The following is a 22,660-nucleotide window of genomic DNA, read 5'->3' on the forward strand; positions in this document are numbered from 1 at the left end:
GACAACCCACCATGGTATGATCGTTCTTTTCTTTACCTTTAATTTTCTTATTCAATAACTCTTCTCTTTATTAGTACATTTTGTGCATCTGTATTTACCTATTTTTATTTAAAAAAAAAAAGTTACGCGACGCGACCGCATCATTGACGCGTCCGCGTCGCAAGGAGATGGGAGAAAATAATAAATGAACAGAGAGTCACGCGAGAGCGTGGCTGGAGGCGTGCCAATGGCACAAATCATCCCACGCGACCGCGTCGCTGACGCGTCCGCATCGAATGGGAATATTGGCCTCCCACGCGACCGCGTGCCCCACGCGGCCGCGTGACCTGGATTTTAACGTAACAAGGATGCACGACCGAAAGTTGTGCTAGAGTGGTGCTAGATTGGTGCTGAGCGCATAATCCTTCCCACGCGGCCGTGTGAGCGATGCGACCGCGTCATATCCTTCTAAAAGCCCACTCACGCGATCGCATGCCCTACGCAATCGCGTCACCCAAAATTTGGCACTAATATGATTTTGAACAGAGAGTTGTGCGAGTGCGAGGCTACCCTCGCGCCATTAGCCTAAAACGGGTCATGCGACCGCGTGACCGACGCGACCGCATCAATCAGTTTCAACATAAGTCGCGCGACCGCGTACCTCACGCGAACGCGTCTATTGCACCGCACAGTTTTCCTGATTTGCCAATTATCTTATCTTTTTTCTCCTCAAATCTATTTTCTCTCCTTATTTATTTTTCTTCCCTTCTTCCTTCTTCCTTCTTTCTCACTTTTTACACACACTCTCTCTCTCACCCCCATTAACAAGGTTTTTCTTTTTCTCCTTCCCTCCTTACTTTTCTATTATTCTTCTTATTTTTATATGTATCTTCTTTTCTTTTCGTTTTACCTTCATTATTCATATTTTCTTTTTCTTTCTTTTTCCTTTTTATTTGGTGTTATAAATTTATGTGAGTCATTATTTCTCATTATATGCTTGTGGATTGTTATAAATTTGTTTGACAATTATATATTACTTTTTCAAGGGATGCTTGCATGTTCAAATTCATGCTTTCAATAACTTAACCATCATGCATGCTATGTGTTTGTGAAAAGGCCCATATAGCATTAAGTATTTTTTCTACTTTATTCTACTTTTCAATACTTGCTTTTCACAAAACCCTTTTTATATTTTATTAATTTAATATAATTTTTATTACAAACAAATTGTTAGTTTGAAAGACTTGATAATCTCACTTGGACATTGAATGCTTGATCTATGCTACTCATGCCTTTGCCTGCATGCCAATAAACCCCTTACATTTAATTGTCCCCACATGCACTTGCTATATTTTTATTGATGAACTTTTCACATGTAGTCATGTCCATGTGTTAACGTCGTTCTTCTTTATTGTGCATTAATTACCACTTTTCCTGCCCTCTTCCTTGCTCTATCTCTTTGAATTTAATTTACTTTCTCTTTCCTTTTTCAGGATGGCCACCAAGAAAGCAAATGAGAAAGCTACTCCTAAACAACCAGCAAGAAGAGGAATCAAGAGAGCATTAGTGGCAGAACCCTCTTCAACTGCAGTAAAGCCCTCAACAAAGAAATCTAAAAGGATTATAAAGGTTGATGATAAAGAAAAAGCCTTCCCAGCAAAGGACACTACGCGTTTTCCCAATCGCTACTGTGAGCAGATGTTCCCCATCCTGGCAGAAAAGAGTTACAACAACGAATACCTTCTTCTCCTCCCGCCCAATATTGCTACCTTTGTTGAGTCGCAGATTGCCCGAAGACAATGGGAATTCTTACAGAGACAGCCAAGGCAGGTCAATCTTTCTTGGGTAGTCGAGTTCTACTCCAACTTCCACCTACCAACCCTGCAGTCTGTCTATGTCTGTCAGAAACAAGTCCCCATTACAGAAGAGGCCATTCAAAAAGTTCTAAGTCTTTCCCCTATTCCAGCAGGATTTGACGCCTTTCAAGAAGCCACACTCAAGTGCCAGATGTACCAATTTGACTGGGACGCTGTTCTCAGAGTTATCGCACTACCTGGCAGCCGATGGATCTACAGATACCATCATACCCGCCCTAAGGGAATTTTGACTTCAGCACTTACCTTGGAGGCTCACGTATGGGCACAGATCATGTCCCATTACGTCTTTCCGAGCACTCACGAGTCCTCCTTCACTGCGGACATGGCCGTTCTACTATGGTGCATCCTTACAGACCAACCTCTATATCTCCCAAGACATATCTGGAATGCCATGGGACACGTACAAATTGCAGGCAACTTACCTTTTCCCGCCTTGGTCTCAGATCTTACCTCAATAGCCGGAGTTTCCTATAGACCAACTGCTCCAGCAGATACTTGCAAGGTGGGATCGGCAGGAACAGAAAGCCAAGATGAGAGAGCGCCATAACAAGCGCCGATTCACATACCTCAAGGAGCTGATTTTGGGAAAATTTAAGGACTCAGACACCCCGAACTCCACTTCCTTTACCAGCACAGGAAGCCATGATGGCCCCGACGATGGAGATACTGCTACCAACCCACCTTTGTTCCTGACAGATAGCACCAAGGACGGTGCAAAGCCTTAAGTGTAGGGAGGTCGGTCAGTACCTGAATTCTGGAGGTAATTTCTCTTCCCTAAACATCAATAAATTAGGATATTTAGCTAGATTTTTCTTATGTAGAATAGGATAAATTGCATAGTAATAGGTTAGTTGCATGCATGTTCTGCTTGATTGAAAATGCAATAGGTTTCTTCTAAGTCCCTATCTTTGAAACAAAATTTCACTAATTTTAATCAAAACTTCTATGTTAAATTTGCTTGAAGTTGTATTTGGAACATAATTTTTGAGCTAAAGAACACACAACCTGTGAGATTTGAGCCTTTATGAATGGTTACATTATTTAACCATAATTGTTTTATTCATGTGTGTTTACTTCTCTATGATTGTAATCTATATTTTGTTTCATCCTATATGTCCAATGTTTATTATATTTATATGTTTGCATATGATTGAGGCCATTATTCATTTAGCCCACTTATCCAAATTAAGCCTACCCCTTTCAATTACCTTTGTTAGCCACTTTGAGCCTTTAAATCTCATTTATTCTATATTTTACCACATTACTAGCCTTAAGCGGAAAAACAATTATATATCCCAAATTGAATCTTTGGTTAACTTAAGATAGAATTGTGTGAGTCAATCAAGTATGGGAAATTGTGAGAACAAAAGATAATAAGGGAATATGTCATGATAATATAATGGGAATTTGGATACCTACTCATGTGAAACTATAAGAATTAAAAATCTATGTGCATTGATAAGCTATGTTTATGTTTATAAAAAAATTAATTAAAAAATTTTCAATAAATAAATACGGGGACAAAATTACCCCAATGTTAAGTTAAGAATTCAAAGATCAATGCATGTATGATAAAATTAAAATAAAAAGTTAAAACACGAGTATGGAATGTGAAAGAGATTTCTGGGTAGCTAGGTATGAATTCTAAAGTTATATATAATATACATAGAGGTTAGGTGAAAGCTTGGGTTAAATAAAGATTCAATTTATAAGCTTACTTAGCCATATATACATCCTTACCCTTACCTTGGCCCCATTACAACCTTGAAAAGACCTCATGATGTTTGCATTGGTATATTAAATGTTGTTGATTGGTTAGGAGAAGAACAAAAAAACATTAGAAAGCATGATTAGAGAAGAATAGAGTAATTACCCTATACACTAGAGAGACTAGAGTGTACATACATCATCAGTGAGGGTTCAATGCTTGAAATTCTATGTTCCCTGCTTTCATGAGTTGTCTTCTTGCATTTTTAGCTGTTCTTACTGTATGAGAATTGAATTAGTGGAATTTGATTTGTAATTGTTTTGAAGAGCTTATTTACTTTTGATCAAGTGGACAAGAATCATATAGTTGCATTTACATATATAGGTTGCATTGCATTGCATGAGTTTCACATGTTCCTACTCATTTATTTTATCTCCTTCAACTAAGCATGAGGACAGGCTAATGTTTAAGTGTGGGGAGGTTGATAAACCACTATTTTATGGTTTATAATGTGTTTAGTTGTGTGGTTTTATCATGATCTTTACCCACTTATTCATATAATCAACATGCATTTATATTTCCTTCCTAAAATTATTACATGATTGAAAACTTGCTTCCTAGAGACTTTTAATTATATATTTTAATTCTCCTTTATTCTATTCGATGTCGTGATCTGTGTGTTAAGTGTTTCAGGCTTTATAGGGCACGAATGAGTTGGAGATTGGAAAGGAAGCTTGCAAAAATGGAAGGAACACAAGAAATTAAGGAGATGACCAGCGAGAAGTGACGTGGCCGCATGGCTCACGCGACCGCGCGGATGGAATAGCACAAGCGACGCGGAGGCGTGGACGACGCGCCCGCATGGAGAAGCAAAACGCCGAATGACGCGTCCGCATGAATGACGTGATCGCGTGACGTGCGCGATCTGCATAATCTGCAGAATCGCTGGGGGCGATTTTGGGCCCTATTTTGACCCAGTTTTCGGCCCAGAAAAGCAGACTAGAGCCAGAGAACATGCAGAAACCAACAACAACATTTATTCTGCATAGTTTTAGTTTTCAGATCTAGTTTTCCTCTCCTCTAGGTTTTCTTTTCTCTCTACACATTCATAGTTCTTAGGATTTTTATTCTATTGCTTTTTGCATTGGGATTTTGAGAAGAGTTATTACCTCATCAAGACTTCGTCATTTTAGTTCGTTTTCTTTACTTGGCTTTACTCTTCCATGTCCTTTAATTTACTTAATTTTACTATTGGATTATTTTAGAATTTATTAATACAAGAGTTATTTTTATTTTTAATTAATTCCTTTGAGTTTTATTTATCATGTCTTTCTTTAATTTCCTTTCCGATGTTATGAATTCTACATTCACAATGAGTGAGTAGTTCCCTAACTTGATGGGGGAGTTGATTGAAAAGAACCCTTGAGTTGGAATGCTCAAAGGAGAAATTGTAATTGGGTTTATTGTTGGATTGCTCTCTAGTCACTAACGCCAGTCCTTCCAAGTAAGCGGACTGGGACTTGTGAATAGAAACAGCATTCCAACTTGTTTGACTTTCCCTTACCTAGTAAGGGATAACTAAATAGAACAACCCCCAATTATCAATTAATCTTGAAAGTACTGCAACAAGAATAGGGCTTCCAACTAATCTACTCCCAGTCAAGACTTTTATTTAAATTACATTAATTCTCTGATTTAATTTCCTGTCATTCAACTCAAATCTTTTTTGAAAACCATCTGATTAATAAAATAGCACACTTTCCTGCAAATCATTGGGAGACGACCTGGGATTCATACTCCCAGTATTTTAACTTTAATTTCTGTGACACCCTTTTTAAATTGATAAGCGGATTTCTGGTTGGTTGAGAACTATACTTGCAACGTATATCTTATAACAATTCTTAACTCGCCAATTTCTGCCAACATCAATTTTTGGCGCCGTTGCTGGGGAGTTGCAATAGAGTGCTAAAGTTATTGATTGGATTTTATTTATTTGCATTTTATTTTATTTTGCTACTATGAGCTGCTTGTTTCTTTCGCTAGATGATGCGTTCACTTCCTGATCGAAGCTTGCCAGTATTCGATCCTGAGATTGAAAAAACTATATGCGTCGGTTAGTCCTCTCTGAGGGCGGATCTGAAACGTCATTTGAGGAAGAAACCAGCCCCCGTTCTACTGATTTGGTTGATTTACGTATAGGTGACATGGCAGCACCTAGGAGAGTTACTATCTAGGAGGCTGGAGCCCCTGATTTTACAATGTAACCGTTTTAAGCGCATCATCCAGCGGTGGCTACAGACTTTGAAATAAAGACCGCACTGCTCAATTTGATGCCCAAGTTTCATGGCTTTCCTGCTCAAGAGCCTATCAAGCACCTGAGAGATTTTCAAGCAGCCTATTCTACTGTCAGGCGTGATGGTGCAGATGAAACTTCAATTTTGCTGAAAGCCTTCCCATTTTCTCTTGAGGGAAAGGCAAGAGAGTGGTACTACACTCAACCCGCAGCAACTGTATCCAACTGGGATACACTCAGAAGAGAATTTTTGGAAAAGTTCTTTCCAGCTGAAGTTACTGATAAACTGAGGAAAGATATTTCCATGATTGTTCAGGATGAATCTGAAACTCTCTATGAGTACTGGGAGCGCTTCAATAATCTTCTGGAAGCTTGCCCCCACCATATGATTGACAAGATAGTGTTACTCGGCTACGTCACACAGGGCATGAGGCCCCAAGATAAGACCACATTGGAAAGTGCTAGCAATGGGTCTATGAAAAAGTACAAGACCACTGGTGCATGAAATTGTAATGTTAATGTTCACATTACTCTCTTACAACTTTGCACAACTAACCAGCAAGTGCACTGGGTCGTCCAAGTAATACCTTACGTGAGTAAGGGTCGATCCCACGGAGATTGTTGGCTTGAAGCAAGCTATGGTTATCTCGTAACTCTTAGTCAGGATATAATATCAATAATAATTCTTAATTTGAATTGTAAAAAGTAAGAAGGGCAGAACACAAATTATACTTGTATGCAGTAATGGAGAATATGTTGGAGTCTTGGAGATGCTTTGTCTTCTGAAATTCTGCTTTCTTTTGTTTCCTGATTCACGCACGCACGTCCTCCTATGGCAAGCTGTGTGTTGGTGGATCACCGTTGTCAATGGCTACCATCCATCCTTCCAGTGAAAAGGGTCCAGGTGCGCTGTCACCGCACGGCTAATCATCTGCAGGTTCTCGATCGTACCGGAATGGGATTTACTATCCTTTTGCGTCTGTCACTACGCCCAGCACTCGCGAGTTTGAAGCTCGTCACAGTCATTCAATCCTTGAATCCTACTCGAAATACCACAGACAAGGTTTAGACTTTCCGAATTCTCTTGAATGCTGCCATCACTAGCTTATACCACGAAGATTCTGATTAAGAGATCCAAGAGATATTCATTCATTCTACGGTGAACGGAAGTGGTTGTCAGGCACGCATTCGTGGGGGAATGATGATGATTGTCACGTTCATCACATTCATGTTGAAGTGCGAATGGATATCTTAGATAGGAACACGCATGTTTGAATGGAAAACAGAAATACTTGCATGAATTCATCGAGACACAGCAGAGCTCCTCACCCCCATCAATGGAGTTTAGAGACTCATGCTGTCAAAGAGTACAAAATTCAGATCTAAAATGTCATGAGATACAAAATAAGTCTCTAAAAGTTGTTTAAATACTAAACTAGTAACCTAGGTTTACAGAAAATGAGTAAACTATGATAGATAGTGCAGAAATCCACTTCTGGGGCCCACTTGGTGTGTGCTGGGGCTGAGACTAAAGCTTCTCACGTGCCTGGGCTGTTTTGGGCATCCAACGCCAGGCTGTAACCTGTTTCTGGCGTTGAACTCCAACTTGTAACGTGTTTCTAGTGCTAGACGCCAGACTGCAACATGGAACTGGCGTTGAACGCCAGTTTACGTCGTCTATCCTTGAGCAAAGTATGGACTATTATATATTGCTGGAAAGCCCTGGATGTCTACTTTCCAATGCAATTGGAAGCGCGGCAATTGGACTCCTGTAGCTCCAGAATTTCTATTCCGAGTGCAGAGAAGTCAGGATCCAACAGCATCAGCAGTCCTTTTTCAGCCTGAATCAGATTTTTGCTCAGCTCCCTCAATTTCAACCAGAAAATACCTGAAATTACAGAAAAACATAAAAACTCATAGTAAAGTCCAGAAATATGAATTTTGCCTAGAAACTAATGAAAATAAACTAAAAACTAACTAAAACATACTAAAAACTATATGAAATTAACCCCAAAAAGCGTATAAAATGTCTGCTCATCACAACACCAAACTTAAACTGTTTCTTGTCCTCAAGCAACTAGATAAATAAAATAGAATACAAATGAGTCAAGAAACAATAATATCTCAGATTTTTTGAGTGAAGCTCAGATTCTAATTAAATGAGCGGGGCTAGTAGCTTTTTGCTTCCGAACAGTTTTGGTATCTCACTTTATCCATTGAAGCTCAGAATGATTGGCATCTATAGGAACTTAAAATTCAGATAGTGTTATTGATTCTCTTAGTTCAGTATGTTGATTCTTGAACACAGCTACTTTTATGAGTCTTGGCCGTGGCCCTAAACACTTTGTTTTCCAGTATTACCACCGGATACATAAATGCCACTGACACATAATTGGGTGAACCTTTTCAGATTGTGACTCAGCTTTGCTAAAGCCCCCAATTAGAGGTGTACAGGGTTCTTAAGCACACTCTTCTCTTTGCTTTGGACCTTGACTTTAACCGCTCAGTCTCAAGTTTTCACTTGACACCTTCACGCCACAAGCACATGGTTAGGGACAGCTTGGTTTAGCTGCTTAGACCAGGATTTGATTCCCTCAGGCCCTCCTATCCACTGATGCTCAAAGTCTTGGATCCTTTTTATTACTCTTGCCTTTTGGTTTTAAGGGTTATTGGCTTTTTCTGCTTGCTTTTTTTTGAAAGCTTTGTATTCACTGCTTTTTCTTGCTTCAAGAATCATTTTTATGATTTTTCAGATTACCAATAACATGTCTCATGTTTATCATTCTTTCAAGAGCCAACATATTTAACATTCAAGAACATCAAATTCCAAAGACATATGCACTGTTCAAGCATTCATTCAGAAGGCAGAAAGCATTGCCACCACATGTAAACAATTAGAATTTGTTTTATTAAAAACTCGAAAATTATTGCCTCCTTTTTCTAAAGAAAATCTTCTATTTTATTCATGTTTAATGATGATGAGAAAAATAAATTATAGCTTAATTGGGGATAAAATCAAAATATAAATACTAATTGCCATTATATGACTCCTAAGGTGAAACTCAAATAATAGAAAAAAAAAGTTATCACAGGGTTAAGGTTAAGATCAGAACTCAACAATCTTGACTTTGGGAAGCGGATGCCTCTTTAGTCTGTGGGGTTCTTGGCCCTTCAAGAGATAGTTTCTGACGCTTTAGTTCTCTTAATTCACGCCCTTGCACCTCTTGTTCTCTGAGCAGTTTGCAAAGCATGATGTTTTGATTTTGCTGTTCTTCCTTCAATTGGTCCATGGTTTCTTGCAACTTAGTGACAGATGCCTCAAGATGCTCCCAGTATTCAAATTGAGGGAGTTCTGGTAGGAATTCTTGCGCCCTCCTCTTGATGGGGTCATCCTGCATTTGTTGTTTTTCCATTGTGATTTTAGTAATTGGTTGCTCCACTGAGATATACTCTGTTATTCCCATCTTTACTCCAGCATCTTTGAAGAGCATAGAGATTAGGCTTGGATAAGCCAACCTGGCATCCTTGGAGTTCTTATTGGCAAGTATATAGAATTCAGATGGTATCAGTTGATGAACTTCTACTTCTTTTCCCAACATAATGCAATGGATCATCACTGCTCTTCTAATATTGACTTCAGAATGGTTGCTGGTGGGCAATATAGAACGCCCAATGAAGTCCAGCCATCCTCTGGCGACTGGTTTGAGATCTTCTCTCTTGAGTTGACTTGGGGCAACCTTCGTGCTGGTGGTCCACCTGGCTCCAGGGATGCATATATCCTCTAGAATCTTATCCAGGCCCTTGTTTGTTCTCATCATTCTCCTATTGAAGGAGTCTGGGTCATCTTTCAGCTGAGGTAGCTTAAAGATCTCCCTGATTTTGTCAGGGTGGATGTGAACAATCTTTTCTCTGACCACAGTCCTGTAGTCATAGAGGGCAGCTCCAGATATTCTCTTCCTGTCTGTTTGCCACAGATTAGCGTAGAATTCTTGAACCATATTCCTTCCCACTTTCGTTTCAGGATTAGCTAGGACTTCCGAGTTCCTGTTTCGAATCTGCTCTTGGATCTCCGGATATTCATCTTCTTTCAGATCAAACTTGACTTTCGGGATCACAGATCTTAGACCCATTATTTTGTAGTAATGGTCTGAATGTTCTTTGGTTAAGAACCTCCCTTGATTCCAAAGTGGTTTTGGAACACTCTCTTTCTTGCCTCTTGGAGTGGGTTGTTTTCCTTTAGGAGCCATGATCTTAGTGGGTATGGTTTAGTGATCACGGATAAACACACCAAACTTAGAGGATTGCTTGTCCTCAAGCAAAAGAAAAGAAAGGAGAGGGATAGAAGGAGAGCTAGTGTTAAATGGTGGATGAGAGGAAGGAGGCCGAATGTGATTTTAAAAGGGAGGGGGGTGGGTTTTCGAAAATAGGGAGAAAGATAAGATAGAAGATATGATTTAAAAAGAGATAAGTATGATAAGAAAAGATATAATTTAAAATTGAAAAGATATGAAAGATATTTGAAAAAGATAAATTTGGATTTTTTTGAAAAAGATATTGATTAGTTGAAAAGATTTTTGAATGAAAAGAGATAGATTTGTTTTGAAAATTTTGAAAAAGAGTTGAATTGGAAAAAAAAGGATTTGCTTATGGATTAAGATACATTTGATATTTTTAAAGTGGGGTTTTTAGAAATTAGGGATTTTAGAAATCAGGGTTTGTAACATGTTTATGCAAGAAATCATGAATTGAAACATGAAAATTAAGATTAAAATGAAAAATATGAAAAAAAAAAACGAATTTACCTCCTCCCCACCATCCTGGCATTTGAACGCCCAAACGCTGCATGTTTTGGTCGTTCAACGCCCAACTGCTGCTTCTCCTGGGCGCTCAACGCCCAGCTGTTGCTTCTTTCTGGCGTTGAACGCCAGGAACTTCTTTGTCATTGGGCGTTTTTCTAAACGCCCAGGATGCTGTAAATCTGGCGTTAAACGCCCAGAAGGAGCTTCTTTCTGGCGTTCAACGCCTAGAAGATGCTTCTTTCTAGCGTTTAACGCCCAGATGGATATCCTTACAGGCGTTCAACGCCCAGTGGATGCTTCTTTTGGGCGTTGAAAGCCCAAAACAGACTTTTACTGGCGTTTTCTTGCCAGTGAGCTCTTTTTCTCTGTTTTGTGTGCAGAATCCTTCTGTAACCCTGTAAACTTATACAATTGACTCTTTACCTTAGTATCAATGAACTTTATATAAACAAATAAAATCAAGAATAGGGCAAAATGCTTAGAGGAAGTGATGCCCCATGGCTGGGTTGCCTCCCAGCAAGCGCTTCTTTATTGTCTTTAGCTGGACCTTGCTGAGTTTTTAATCTAGCCTCAGCCTTGAGCACTCTTGCTCAGCATTGCCTTCAAGATAGTGCTTGATTCTCTGTCCATTAACAATGAACTTCTTATCAGAATCAATATCTTGAAGCTCCACATAACCATATGGTGATACACTTGTAATCACATATGGTCCTCTCCACCGGGACTTCAGTTTCCAAAATAGCCTGAGCCTAGAGTTAAACAACAGAACCTTTTGTCCTGGTTCAAAGATTCTAGATGACAGCTTTCTGTCATGCCACCTTTTTTATTTCTCTTTGTAAAGCTTGGCATTTTCGAAAGCAGTGAATCTGAATTCCTCTAGCTCATTCAGCTGGAGCAATCTTTTCTCTCCAGCTAATTTGGCATCAAAGTTAAGGAATCTGGTTGCCCAGTAGGCCTTATATTTCAGTTCCACGGGCAGGTGACAAGCCTTACCATTCACAAGTTGGTAAGGAGAGGTCCCTATAGGAGTCTTGAATGCTATTCTGTAAGCCCACAGAGCATCATCCAAGCTTCGTGCCCAATCTTTTCTATGGGTACTTACAGTCCATTCCAGGATTCTTTTTAGTTCTCTGTTAGAGACTTCAGCTTGCCCATTTGTCTGTGGATGATATGGAGTTGCCACCTTATGGCAAATCCCATACCGGACCATGGCAGAGTAAAGCTGTTTGTTGCAGAAGTGAGTGTCCCCATCACTGATTAGTACCCTAGGGACACCAAATCTGCTGAATATGTGTTTCTGGAGGAACTTTAGTACTGTTTTAGTATCATTGGTGGGTGTGGCAATGGCCTCTACCCATTTTGATACATAGTCAACTGCCACCAGAATATAAGTGTTTGAGTATAATGGTGGGAAAGGCCCCATGAAATCAATTCCCCATACATCAAACAACTCAATCTCCAAGATTCCTTGTTGAGGCATGGCATAACTATGAGGCAAATTACCAGCTCTCTGGCAACTGTCACAGTTACGTACAAACTCTCGGGAATCTCTATAGAGTGTAGGCCAGTAGAAACCACATTGGAGGACCTTGGTGGCTGTTCGCTCACCTCCGAAATGGCTTCCATATTGTGATCCATGACAATGCCATAGGATCCTCTGCGCTTCTTCTCTAGGCACACACCTACGGATTATTCTGTCTGCACATCTCTTAAAGAGATAGGGTTCATCCCACAAGTAGTACTTTGCATCAGTAATTAATTTTTTCTTTTGTTGGCTGCTGGTGCACGAAATTGTGATGTCCAGGCTCAAACTATTCCTGGCACGTGAGCAACTTGGTACGCGTAATCGTGATTACACATTCATAATTTGTCACAACTTCGATACAACTAACCAGCAAGTGCACTGGGTCGTCCAAGTAATACCTTACGTGAGTAAGGGTCGAATCCCACAGAGATATAATCATGGAGTTTTTGAATAATAAATAATAGAATAGGGATAGAGATACTTATGTAAATCATTGGTAGAAATTTCAGATAAGCAAATCGAGATGCTTTTCATTCCTCTGAACCTCTGCTTTTCTGCTATCTTCATCCAGTCAGTCTTACTCCTTTCCATGGATGGCCTTATGTGATACATCACCACTGTCAATGGCTACTTTCAGTCATCTCTCGGGAAAATGATCCAATGCCCTGTCACGGCACGGCTAATCGTCTAGAGGCATCACCCTTGCCAATGGCTTCATCTTATCCTCTCAGTGAATAATATGCTCACGCACCCTGTCACGGCACGGCTATTCATCTGTCGGTTCTCGATCATGCTGGAATAGGATTTACTATCCTTTTGCGTCTGTCACTAACGCCCTGCAATCGCGAGTTAGGAGCTCGTCACAGTCATTCAGTCATTGAATCCTACTCGGAATACCACAGACAAGGTTTAGACCTTCCGAATTCTCTTGAATGCCGCCATCATTCTAGCTTACGCCACGAAGATTCCGGTTAGGAGATCTAAGAGATATTCATTCTAGCTTATTTCATGTAGAACGGAGGCGTTTGTCAGGCACGCGTTCATAAGGGAGAAGGATGATGAGCGTCACACATAATCATCACCTTCATCACGTTCTTGGGTACGAATGGATATCTTAGAAGCGAAATAAGATGAATTGAATAGAAAACAGTAGTACTTTGCATTAATCTTTGAGGAACAGCAGAGCTCCACACCTTAATCTATGGAGTGTAGAAACTCTACCGTATGAAAATACATAAGTGAAGGTCCAGGCATGGCCAAGATGGCCAGCCCCCAAAACGTGATCAAAGGATCATAAGGTAATCCAAAGATGTCTAATACAATAGTAAAAGGTCCTATTTATAATAAACTAGTCACTAGGGTTTACATGAGTAAGTAATTGATGCATAAATCCACTTCCGGGGCCCACTTGGTGTGTGTTTGGGCTGAGCTTAAGTGTTGCACGTGCAGAGGCCATTTGTGGAGTTGAACGCCAGCTTCTGTGCCAGTTTGGGCGTTCAACTCTGGTTTTGGATCCTTTTCTGGCGCTGGACGCCAGATTTGGGCAGAGAGCTGGCGTTGAACGCCAGTTTACGTCGTCTATTCTTGGCCAAAGTATGGACTATTATATATTGCTGGAAAGCCCTGGATGTCTACTTTCCAACGCAATTGAAAGCGTGCCATTTCGAGTTCTGTAGCTCCAGAAAATCCACTTTGAGTGCAGGGAGGTCAGAATCCAACAACATCAGCAGTCCTTCTTCAACCTCTGAATCTGATTTTTGCTCAAGTCCCTCAATTTCAGTCAGAAAATACCTGAAATCACAGAAAAACACACAAACTCATAGTAAAGTCCATAAATGTGAATTTAACATAAAATCTATTAAAAACATCCCTAAAAGTAACTAGATTCTACTAAAAATATACTAAAAACAATGCCAAAAAGCGTATAAATTATCCGCTCATCACAACACCAAACTTAAATTGTTGCTTGTCCCCAAGCAGCTGAAAATCAAATAGGATAAAAAGAAGAGAATATACTATAAATTCCAAACTATCAATGAAACATAGCTGCAATCATATGAGCGGGACTTATAGCTTTTTGCCTCTTGAATAGTTTTGGCATCTCACTTTATCCATTGAGGTTCAGAATGATTGGCATCTATAGGAACTTTAGATTTCAAATAGTGTTATTGACTCTCCTAGTTCAGTATGATGATTCTTGAACACAGCTTCTTTATGAGTCTTGGCCGTGGCCCTAAGCACTTTGTTTTCCAGTATTACCACCGGATATATAAATGCCACAGACACATAATTGGGTGAACCTTTTCAGATTGTGACTCAGCTTTGCTAAAGTCCCCAATTAGAGGTGTCCAGGGTTCTTAAGCACACTCTTTTTTTTTTTTTTGCTTTGGACCTTGACTTTAACCGCACAGTCTCAAGTTTTCACTTGACACCTACACGCCACAAGCACATGGTTAGGGACAGCTTGGTTTAGCCGCTTAGACCAGGATTTTATTCCTTTAGGCCCTCCTATCCACTGATGCTCAAAGCCTTGGGATCCTTTTTATTTGCCCTTGCCTTTTGGTTTTAAGGGTTATTGGCTTTTTCTGCTTGCTTTTTCTTTTTCTTTCTACATTTTTTTTTCGCCCCTTTTTTTTTTTTCTGCAAGCTTTGTTCTTTGCTGCTTTTTCTTGCTTCAAGAATCATTTTTATGATTTTTCAGATTATCAAATAACATGTCTCCTAGTCATAATTCTTTCAAGAGCCAACATATTTAACATTCTTAAACAACAACTTCAAAAGACATATGCAGTGTTCAAGCATACATTCAGAAAACAAGAAGCATTGTCACCACATCAATATAATTAAGCTAAGTTCATGGATAAATTCGAAACTCATGTACTTCTTGTTCTTTTGAATTAAAACATTTTTCTTTTAAGAGAGGTGATGGATTCATAGGACATTCATATCTTTAAGACAAAGTTACTACTACTAATGATCATGTAATGAAGACACAAACACAGATAAGCACACAACATAGAAACGAAAAACAGAGGAAACAAGAACAAGGAATGAATCCACCTTAGTGATGGTGGCATTTCCTTCTTGAGGAACCAATGATGTCCTTGAGCTCTTCTATGTCTCTTCCTTGTCTTTGTTGCTCCTCCCTCATTGCTTTTTGATCTTCTCTTATTTCATGAAACATGATGGAGTGCTCTTGATGTTCCACCCTTAGTTGTCCCATATTGGAACTCAATTCTCCTAGGGAGGTGTTGATTTGCTCTCAATAGTTTTGTGGAGGAAAGTGCATTTGAGGCATCTCCGGAATCTCATGGAAATGAGCTTCTTGCGCCTCTTGAGCTCGATGGATGGGCTCTCTTGCTTGCTCCATCTTTTTCTTAGTGATGGGCTTGTCCTCTTTAATGAGGATATCTCCCTCTATGTCAATCCCAGCCGAATTGCATAGGTGGCAAATGAGGTGAGGAAAGGCTAACCTTGCCATAGTGGAGGACTTGTCAGCCACCTTGTAGAGTTCTTGAGGTATAATCTCATGAACTTCCACCTCTTCTCCAATCATGATGCTATGGATCATGATGGCCCGGTCTATAGTAACTTCAGACCGGTTGCTAGTGGGAATGATTGAGCATTGAATAAACTCCAACCATCCTCTAGCTACAGGCTTGAGGTCCAATCTTCTTAGTTGAACCAGCTTGCCTTTGGAATTAACCTTCCATTGAGCTCCTTCTACACATATGTCCATAAGGACTTGGTCCAACCTTTGATCAAAGTTGACTCTTCTTGTGTAGGGGCGTGCGTTCTCTTCCATGTATGGCAAGTTGAACGCCAACCTCACATTTTTCGGACTAAAATATAAGTATTTCCCCCGAACCATTGTAACATAGTTCTTTGGATCCGGGTTCTTACTTTGATCATGGTTCTTGGTGATCCATGCATTGGCATAGAACTCTTGAACCATTAGGATGCCGACTTGTTGGATGGGATTTGTTAAGACTTCCCAACCTCTTCTTTGAATTTCATGTCGGATCTCCGGATACTCATTTCTTTTGAGTTTAAAAGGGACCTCAGGGATCACCTTCTTCTTGGCCACAACATCATAGAAGTGGTCTTGATGGGCTTTGGAGATGAATCTTTCCATCTCCCATGACTCGGATGTGGAAGCTTTTGTCTTCTCTTTCCCTCTTCTAGAGGATTCTCCGGTCTTGGGTGCCATCAATGGTAATGGAAAAACAAAAAAGCTATGCTTTTACCACAACAAACTTAGAATATTGCTCCACCCTCGAGCAATAAACAAAAGAATAGATGAAGAAGAAGAAGAAATGGAGGAGAGGGAGAGGGTGATGTGGTTCGGCCAAGAAGGGTATAGAGGGGTTGTGTTGTGTGAGTTTGAAGAAGAATTGAGGGCTTTATATAGGGAAGGGAGGGGGTTTGGGTGGGAAATTATTTTTGAATTTTGAAGGTAGGTGGAGTTTATGAGGTAGGTTTATGGGGAAGAGTGGATGGATGTGAGTGGTGAAGAGGTGATGGGGAAGAGAGATTGAGGTGATTGGTGAAGGGTTTTTAGGGAAGAGTGTTTATGGGGTTGTGTGAAAGAGAGTGGTGAGAAGAAGTGAGTGGAGGTAGGTGGGGATCCTGTGGGGTCCACAGATCCTGAGGTGTTCAAGGATTTACATCCCTGCACCCATTAGGCATGTAAAAATGCCTTTGTACCCAACTCTGGGCGTTCAGCGCCAGGTTGGTGGCCATTTTGGGTGTTCAACGCCCATTTGTGTGCCATTTCTGGCATTGAACGCCAGAACCATGCCTGTTCTGGCGTTCAGCGCCCAGAAGCTGCCCATTTTGGGCGTTCAGCGCCAGAACCATGCTTTGTTCTGGCGCTGAACGCCAGACAGATGCTCTTCCAGGGTGTGATTTTTCTTCTGCTGTTTTTGATTCCGTTTTCGATTTTTATATTTATTTTGTGACTCCACATGATCATGAACCTAAGAAAATATGAAAAACAATAAAAATAAGAATTAGATAAACATTGGGTTGCCTCCCAACAAGCGCTTCTTTAATGTCAATAGCTTGACAGTGGGCTCTCATGGAGCCTCACAGATGTGCAGAGCTTTGTTGAGACTCTCCAACACCAAACTTAGAGTTTGGATATGGGAGTTCAACACCAAACTTGGAGTTTGGTTGTGGCCTCCCAACACCAAACTTAGAGTTTGACTGTGGGGGCTCTGGTTGACTCTGCTTGGAGAGAAGCTTTTTCTGCTTCCTCTCCATGGTTGCAGAGGGAGATCCTTGAGTTTTAAACACAAGGGAGTCCTCATTCCATTGAAGGAATATTTCACCTCTGTCAACATCAATCACAGCTCTTGCTGTGGCCAGGAAAGGTCTTCCTATGATGATGGATTCATCCTCTTCCTTTCCAGTATCCAGGACTATGAAATCAGCAGGGATGTAAAGGCCCTCAACCTTTACTAATACATCTTCTACTTGTCCATAAGCCTGTTTTCTTGAGCTATCTGCCATCTCTAGTGAGATTTTAGCAGCTTGCACCCCATAGATTCCCAGTTTCTCTATTACAGAGAGGGGCATGAGGTTTATTCCTGAACCAAGGTCACATAGAGCCTTAAAGATCATGGTGCCTATGGTACAGGGTATTATGAACTTTCCAGGATCCTGTCTCTTCTGAGGCAATGTCAGTTGATCCAGATCACTTAGTTCATTGATGAACAAGGGAGGTTCAACTTTCCAAGTATCAATGCCAAATAATTTGGCATTCAGCTTCATGATTGCACCAAGAAACTTGGCAGTTTGCTCTTCAGTAACATCCTCATTCTCTTCAGAAGAGGAATACTCATCAGAGCTCATGAAGGGCATAAGGAGGTTCAATGGAATCTCTATGGTCTCCAAATGAGCCTTAGAGTCATTTGATTCCTCAGAGGGAAGCTCCTTATTGATCACTGGACGTCCCAGGAGGTCTTCCTCCTTGGGATTCACGTCCTCTCCTTCCTTTGCAGGTTCGGCCATGGTGCTTATGTTAATGGCCTTGCACTCTCCTTTTGGATTCTCTTCTGTATTGCTAGGGAGAGTACTAGGAGGGATTTCAGTGATCCTTTTACTCAGCTGGCCCACTTGTGCTTCCAGATTTCTAATGGAAGACCTTGTTTCATTCATGAAACTTACAGTGGCCTTAGATAGATCAGAGACTAGATTTGCTAAATTAGAAGCATTTTGTTCAGAGTTCTCTGTCTGTTGCTGAGTTGATGATGGAAAAGGCTTGCTATTGCTAAACCTGTTTCTTCCACCATTATTAAAGCCTTGTTGGGGCTTTTGATCCTTCCATGAGAAATTTGGATGAATTCTCCATGTTGAGTTATAGGGGTTTCCATAAGGTTCACCTAAGTAATTTACCTCTGCTATTGCAGGGTTCTCAGGATCATAGGCTTCTTCTTCAGAAGATGCCTCTTGAGTACTGTTGGATGCAGCTTGTATTCCATGCAGACTCTGAGAGATCATATTGACTTGCTGAGTCAATATTTTATTCTGAGCCAATATGGCATTCAGAGTATCAACTTCAAGAACTCCCTTCTTCATAGGTGTCCCATTATTCACAGGATTCCTTTCAGAAGTGTACATGAACTGGTTATTAGCAACCATGTCAATGAGTTCTTGAGCTTCTGCAGGCGTTTTCTTTAGGTGAATGGATCCACCTGCAGAAGTGTCCAGTGACATCTTTGATAGCTCAGATAAACCATCATAGAATATATCCAGGATGGTCCATTCTGAAAGCATGTTAGAAGGACACTTTTTGGTCAACTGTTTGTATCTTTCCCAAGCTTCATAGAGGGATTCACCTTCTTTCTGTCTGAAGGTTTGAACATCAGCTCTAAGCTTGCTCATCTTTTGAGGAGGAAAGTACTTGGCTAAGAAAGCCGTGACCAGCTTATCCCAAGAGTTCAGGCTGTCTTTGGGTTGAGAATCCAACCATAATCTAGCTCTGTCTCTTATAGCAAAAGGGAAAAGCATGAGCCTGTAGACTTCAGGATCTACTCCATTAGTCTTAACAGTATCACATATCTGCAAGAATTCAGTTAAGAACTGAAAAGGATCTTCAGATGGAAGTCCATAAAACTTGCAGTTCTGCTGCATCAGAGAAACTAATTGAGGTTTCAGCTCAAAATTGTTTGCTCCAATGGCAGGAATGGAGATGCTTCTTCCATGTAAATTGGAATTAGGTGCAGTAAAGTCACCAAGCATCTTCCTTACATTATTATTATTTTCGGCTGCCATCTCCTTTTCCTGTTCGAAAATTTCTGAAAGGTTATCTCTGGATTGTTGTATTTTAGCTTCTCTTAATTTTCTCTTCAGAGTCCTTTCAGGTTCTGGATCTGCTTCCACAAGAATGTTCTTATCCTTGCTCCTGCTCATATGACAAAGAAGAAGGCACAGAAAAGTAATAATAATAATAGAGATGCTTTATACCACAGTATAGGGATCCCTGTGTGAGTAGAAGAAAAGGGGGTGACAAAGAATGTAATATAATGGAAGAAACATAACTGTGAGGATGGCAGAGATGTGAGATGAGATGTTAGGATATGAATGAATAAATAGAATAAGATGGGAGAGGGAGAATTTTCGAAAATAATTTTTGAAAAAGAGTTAGTGATTTTCGAAAAAGGTTAGTATTTTTTTCGAAAAATTTTTTTTTTTAAAATCAAAAATAAAAATAATTAGTTAATAAAAAGAAATTTTTGAAAAAGAGGGGAGATATTTTCGGAAATTAAAGAGAGAGAGTTAGTTAGGTAGTTTTGGAAAAGTTAAGAAACAAACAAAAAGTTAGTTAGTTAGTTGAAACAAATTTGAAAAGATAAGAAGTTAGGAAGTTAGAGAAGATATTTTGAAATCAAATTTTTGAAAAAGGTAAGATAAGAAGATATTTTTGAAAAGATATGATAGGAATTAGCTTTGAAAAAGATTTGATTTTTAAAATCACAATTAATGACTTGATTCACAAGAAATCACAAGATATGATTCTAGAACTTAAAGTTTGAATCTTTCTTAACAAGTAAGTAACAAACTTGAAATTTTTGAATCAAAACATTAATTGCTATTGTTATTTTCGAAAATTTAGTATAAAAATAAGAAAAAGATTTTTGAAAAATATTTTTTTGAATTTTCGAAAATAACTAAGAATTTTGAAAAAGATTTGATTTTTGAAAGAGATTTTGAAAAAGATAAGATTTTCAAATTGAAAATTTGATTTGACTCATGAGAAACAATTAGATTTTAAAAATTTTTGAAAAAGTCAATCCAAATTTTCGAATTTGATAAGAGAAAAAGGGAAAGATATTTTTTTTTTATTTTTGAAATTTTTATGAAAAACATGAAAATTATGCAATGCATGAAATTTTTAGATCAAAACATGTGATGCATGCAAGAATGCTATGAATGTCAAGATGAACACCAAGAACACTATGAATGTCAAGATGAACATCAAGAACATAATTTTGAAAAATTTTAATGCAAAGAAAACATGCAAGACACCAAACTTAGAATTCTTTAATGCTTAGACACTAAGAATTCAAGAATGCATATGAAAAACAAGAAAAGATACAAAACAAAAAATCATCAAGATCAAACAAGAAGACTTACCAAGAACAACTTGAAGATCATGAAGAACACTATGAATGCATGAAATTTTCGAAAAAATGCAAGATGCATATGCAATTGACACCAAACTTATGATATGACTCAAGACTCAAACAAGAAACAGAAAAATATTTTTGATTTTTATAATTTTCTAATTTTTTTGGATTTTTTTCGAAAAATTAATTGAAAAAGAAAAATAAGGATTCCAAAATTTTTAATATGAATTCTAGGAATCTTGCCATATTAGTCTAAAGCTTCAGTCCAGGAATTAGACATGGCTCACTAGCCAGCCAAGCTTTCAATGAAAGCTCCGGTCCAAAACACTAGACATGGCCAATGGCCAGCCAAGTTTCAGCATGTACCTCTCATGCATACAACAGCAAATTTTATTGGCAACAACTAGCTTGCTCTTGTGATGATGATTTGGAAGCCTCAGTCCAAAAGAATTTAGACATGGCTTTACAGCCAGCCAGGCTTCACATGCTTCATGAAACACTAGAATTCATTCTTAAAAATTTTGAAAAATTTTATTTTTGAAAACATTTTTATTTTTTTTTTTCGAAAACAGATGAGAAAATTTTAGAAATATTTTTGAAAAATTTTTGAAAAGAAAACGAAAAGAAAATTACCTAATCTGAGCAACAAGATGAATCGTCAGTTGTCCAAACTCGAACAATCCCCGGCAACAGCGCCAAAAACTTGGTGCACGAAATTGTGATGTCCAGGCTCAAACTATTCCTGGCACGTGAGCAACGTGGTACGCGTAATCGTGATTACACATTCATAATTTGTCACAACTTCGATACAACTAACCAGCAAGTGCACTGGGTCGTCCAAGTAATACCTTATGTGAGTAAGGGTCGAATCCCACGGAGATTGTTGGTATGAAGCAAGCTATGGTCACCTTGCAAATCTCAGTCAGGCGGATATAAAATAATCATGGAGTTTTTGAATAATAAATAATAGAATAGGGATAGAGATACTTATGTAAATCATTGGTAGAAATTTCAGATAAGCGAATAGAGATGCTTTTCGTTCCTCTGAACCTCTGCTTTCCTGCTATCTTCATCCAGTCAGTCTTACTCCTTTCCATGGCTGGCCTTATGTGATACATCACCACTGTCAATGGCTATTTTTGGTCATCTCTCGGGAAAATGATCCAATGCCCTGTCACGGCACGGCTAATCGTCTGGAGGCATCACCCTTGCCAATGGCTTCATCTTATCCTCTCAGTGAATAATATGCTCACGCACCCTGTCACGGCACGGCTATTCATCTGTCGGTTCTCGATCATGCTGGAATAGGATTTACTATCCTTTTGTGTCTGTCACTAACGCCCTGCAATCGCGAGTTAGGAGCTCGTCACAGTCATTCAATCATTGAATCCTACTCGGAATACCACATACAAGTTTTAGACCTTCCGGATTCTCTTTAATGCCGCCATCATTCTAGCTTACGCCACGAAGATTCCGGTTAGGAGATCTAAGAGATATTCATTCTAGCTTATTTCATGTAGAACGGAGGTGTTTGTCAGGCACGCGTTCATAAGGGAGAAGGATGATGAGCGTCACACATAATCATCACCTTCATCACGTTCTTGGGTACGAATGGATATCTTAGAAGCGAAATAAGATGAATTGAATAGAAAACAGTAGTACTTTGCATTAATCTTTGAGGAACAGCAGAGCTCCACACCTTAATCTATGGAGTGTAGAAACTCTACCGTATGAAAATACATAAGTGAAGGTCCAGGCATGGCCGAGATGGCCAGCCCCCAAAACGTGATCAAAGGATCATAAGGTAATCCAAAGATGTCTAATACAATAGTAAAAGGTCCTATTT

General features: G+C 39.4%; 2 non-coding genes across 2 annotated transcripts; one reads left to right on the plus strand and one right to left on the minus strand.

The window, feature by feature from the left end:
• Nucleotides 1-6,140: 6,140 nt before the first annotated feature.
• Nucleotides 6,141-6,248, minus strand: LOC148544960 (small nucleolar RNA R71). Its single transcript, XR_015901169.1, has one exon. It is a non-coding gene; the product is annotated as a small nucleolar RNA R71 (small nucleolar RNA).
• A 12,707-nt stretch (nt 6,249-18,955) lies between these two features.
• Nucleotides 18,956-19,063, plus strand: LOC148544961 (small nucleolar RNA R71). Its single transcript, XR_015900491.1, has one exon. It is a non-coding gene; the product is annotated as a small nucleolar RNA R71 (small nucleolar RNA).
• The last annotated feature ends 3,597 nt before the right edge of the window (nt 19,064-22,660 follow it).

The sequence above is a fragment of the Arachis ipaensis genome, chromosome B9 (assembly GCF_059453495.1).
Source record: "Arachis ipaensis isolate K30076 ecotype BB chromosome B9, ASM5945349v1, whole genome shotgun sequence".
Classification (NCBI taxonomy): Eukaryota; Viridiplantae; Streptophyta; class Magnoliopsida; order Fabales; family Fabaceae; genus Arachis; species Arachis ipaensis.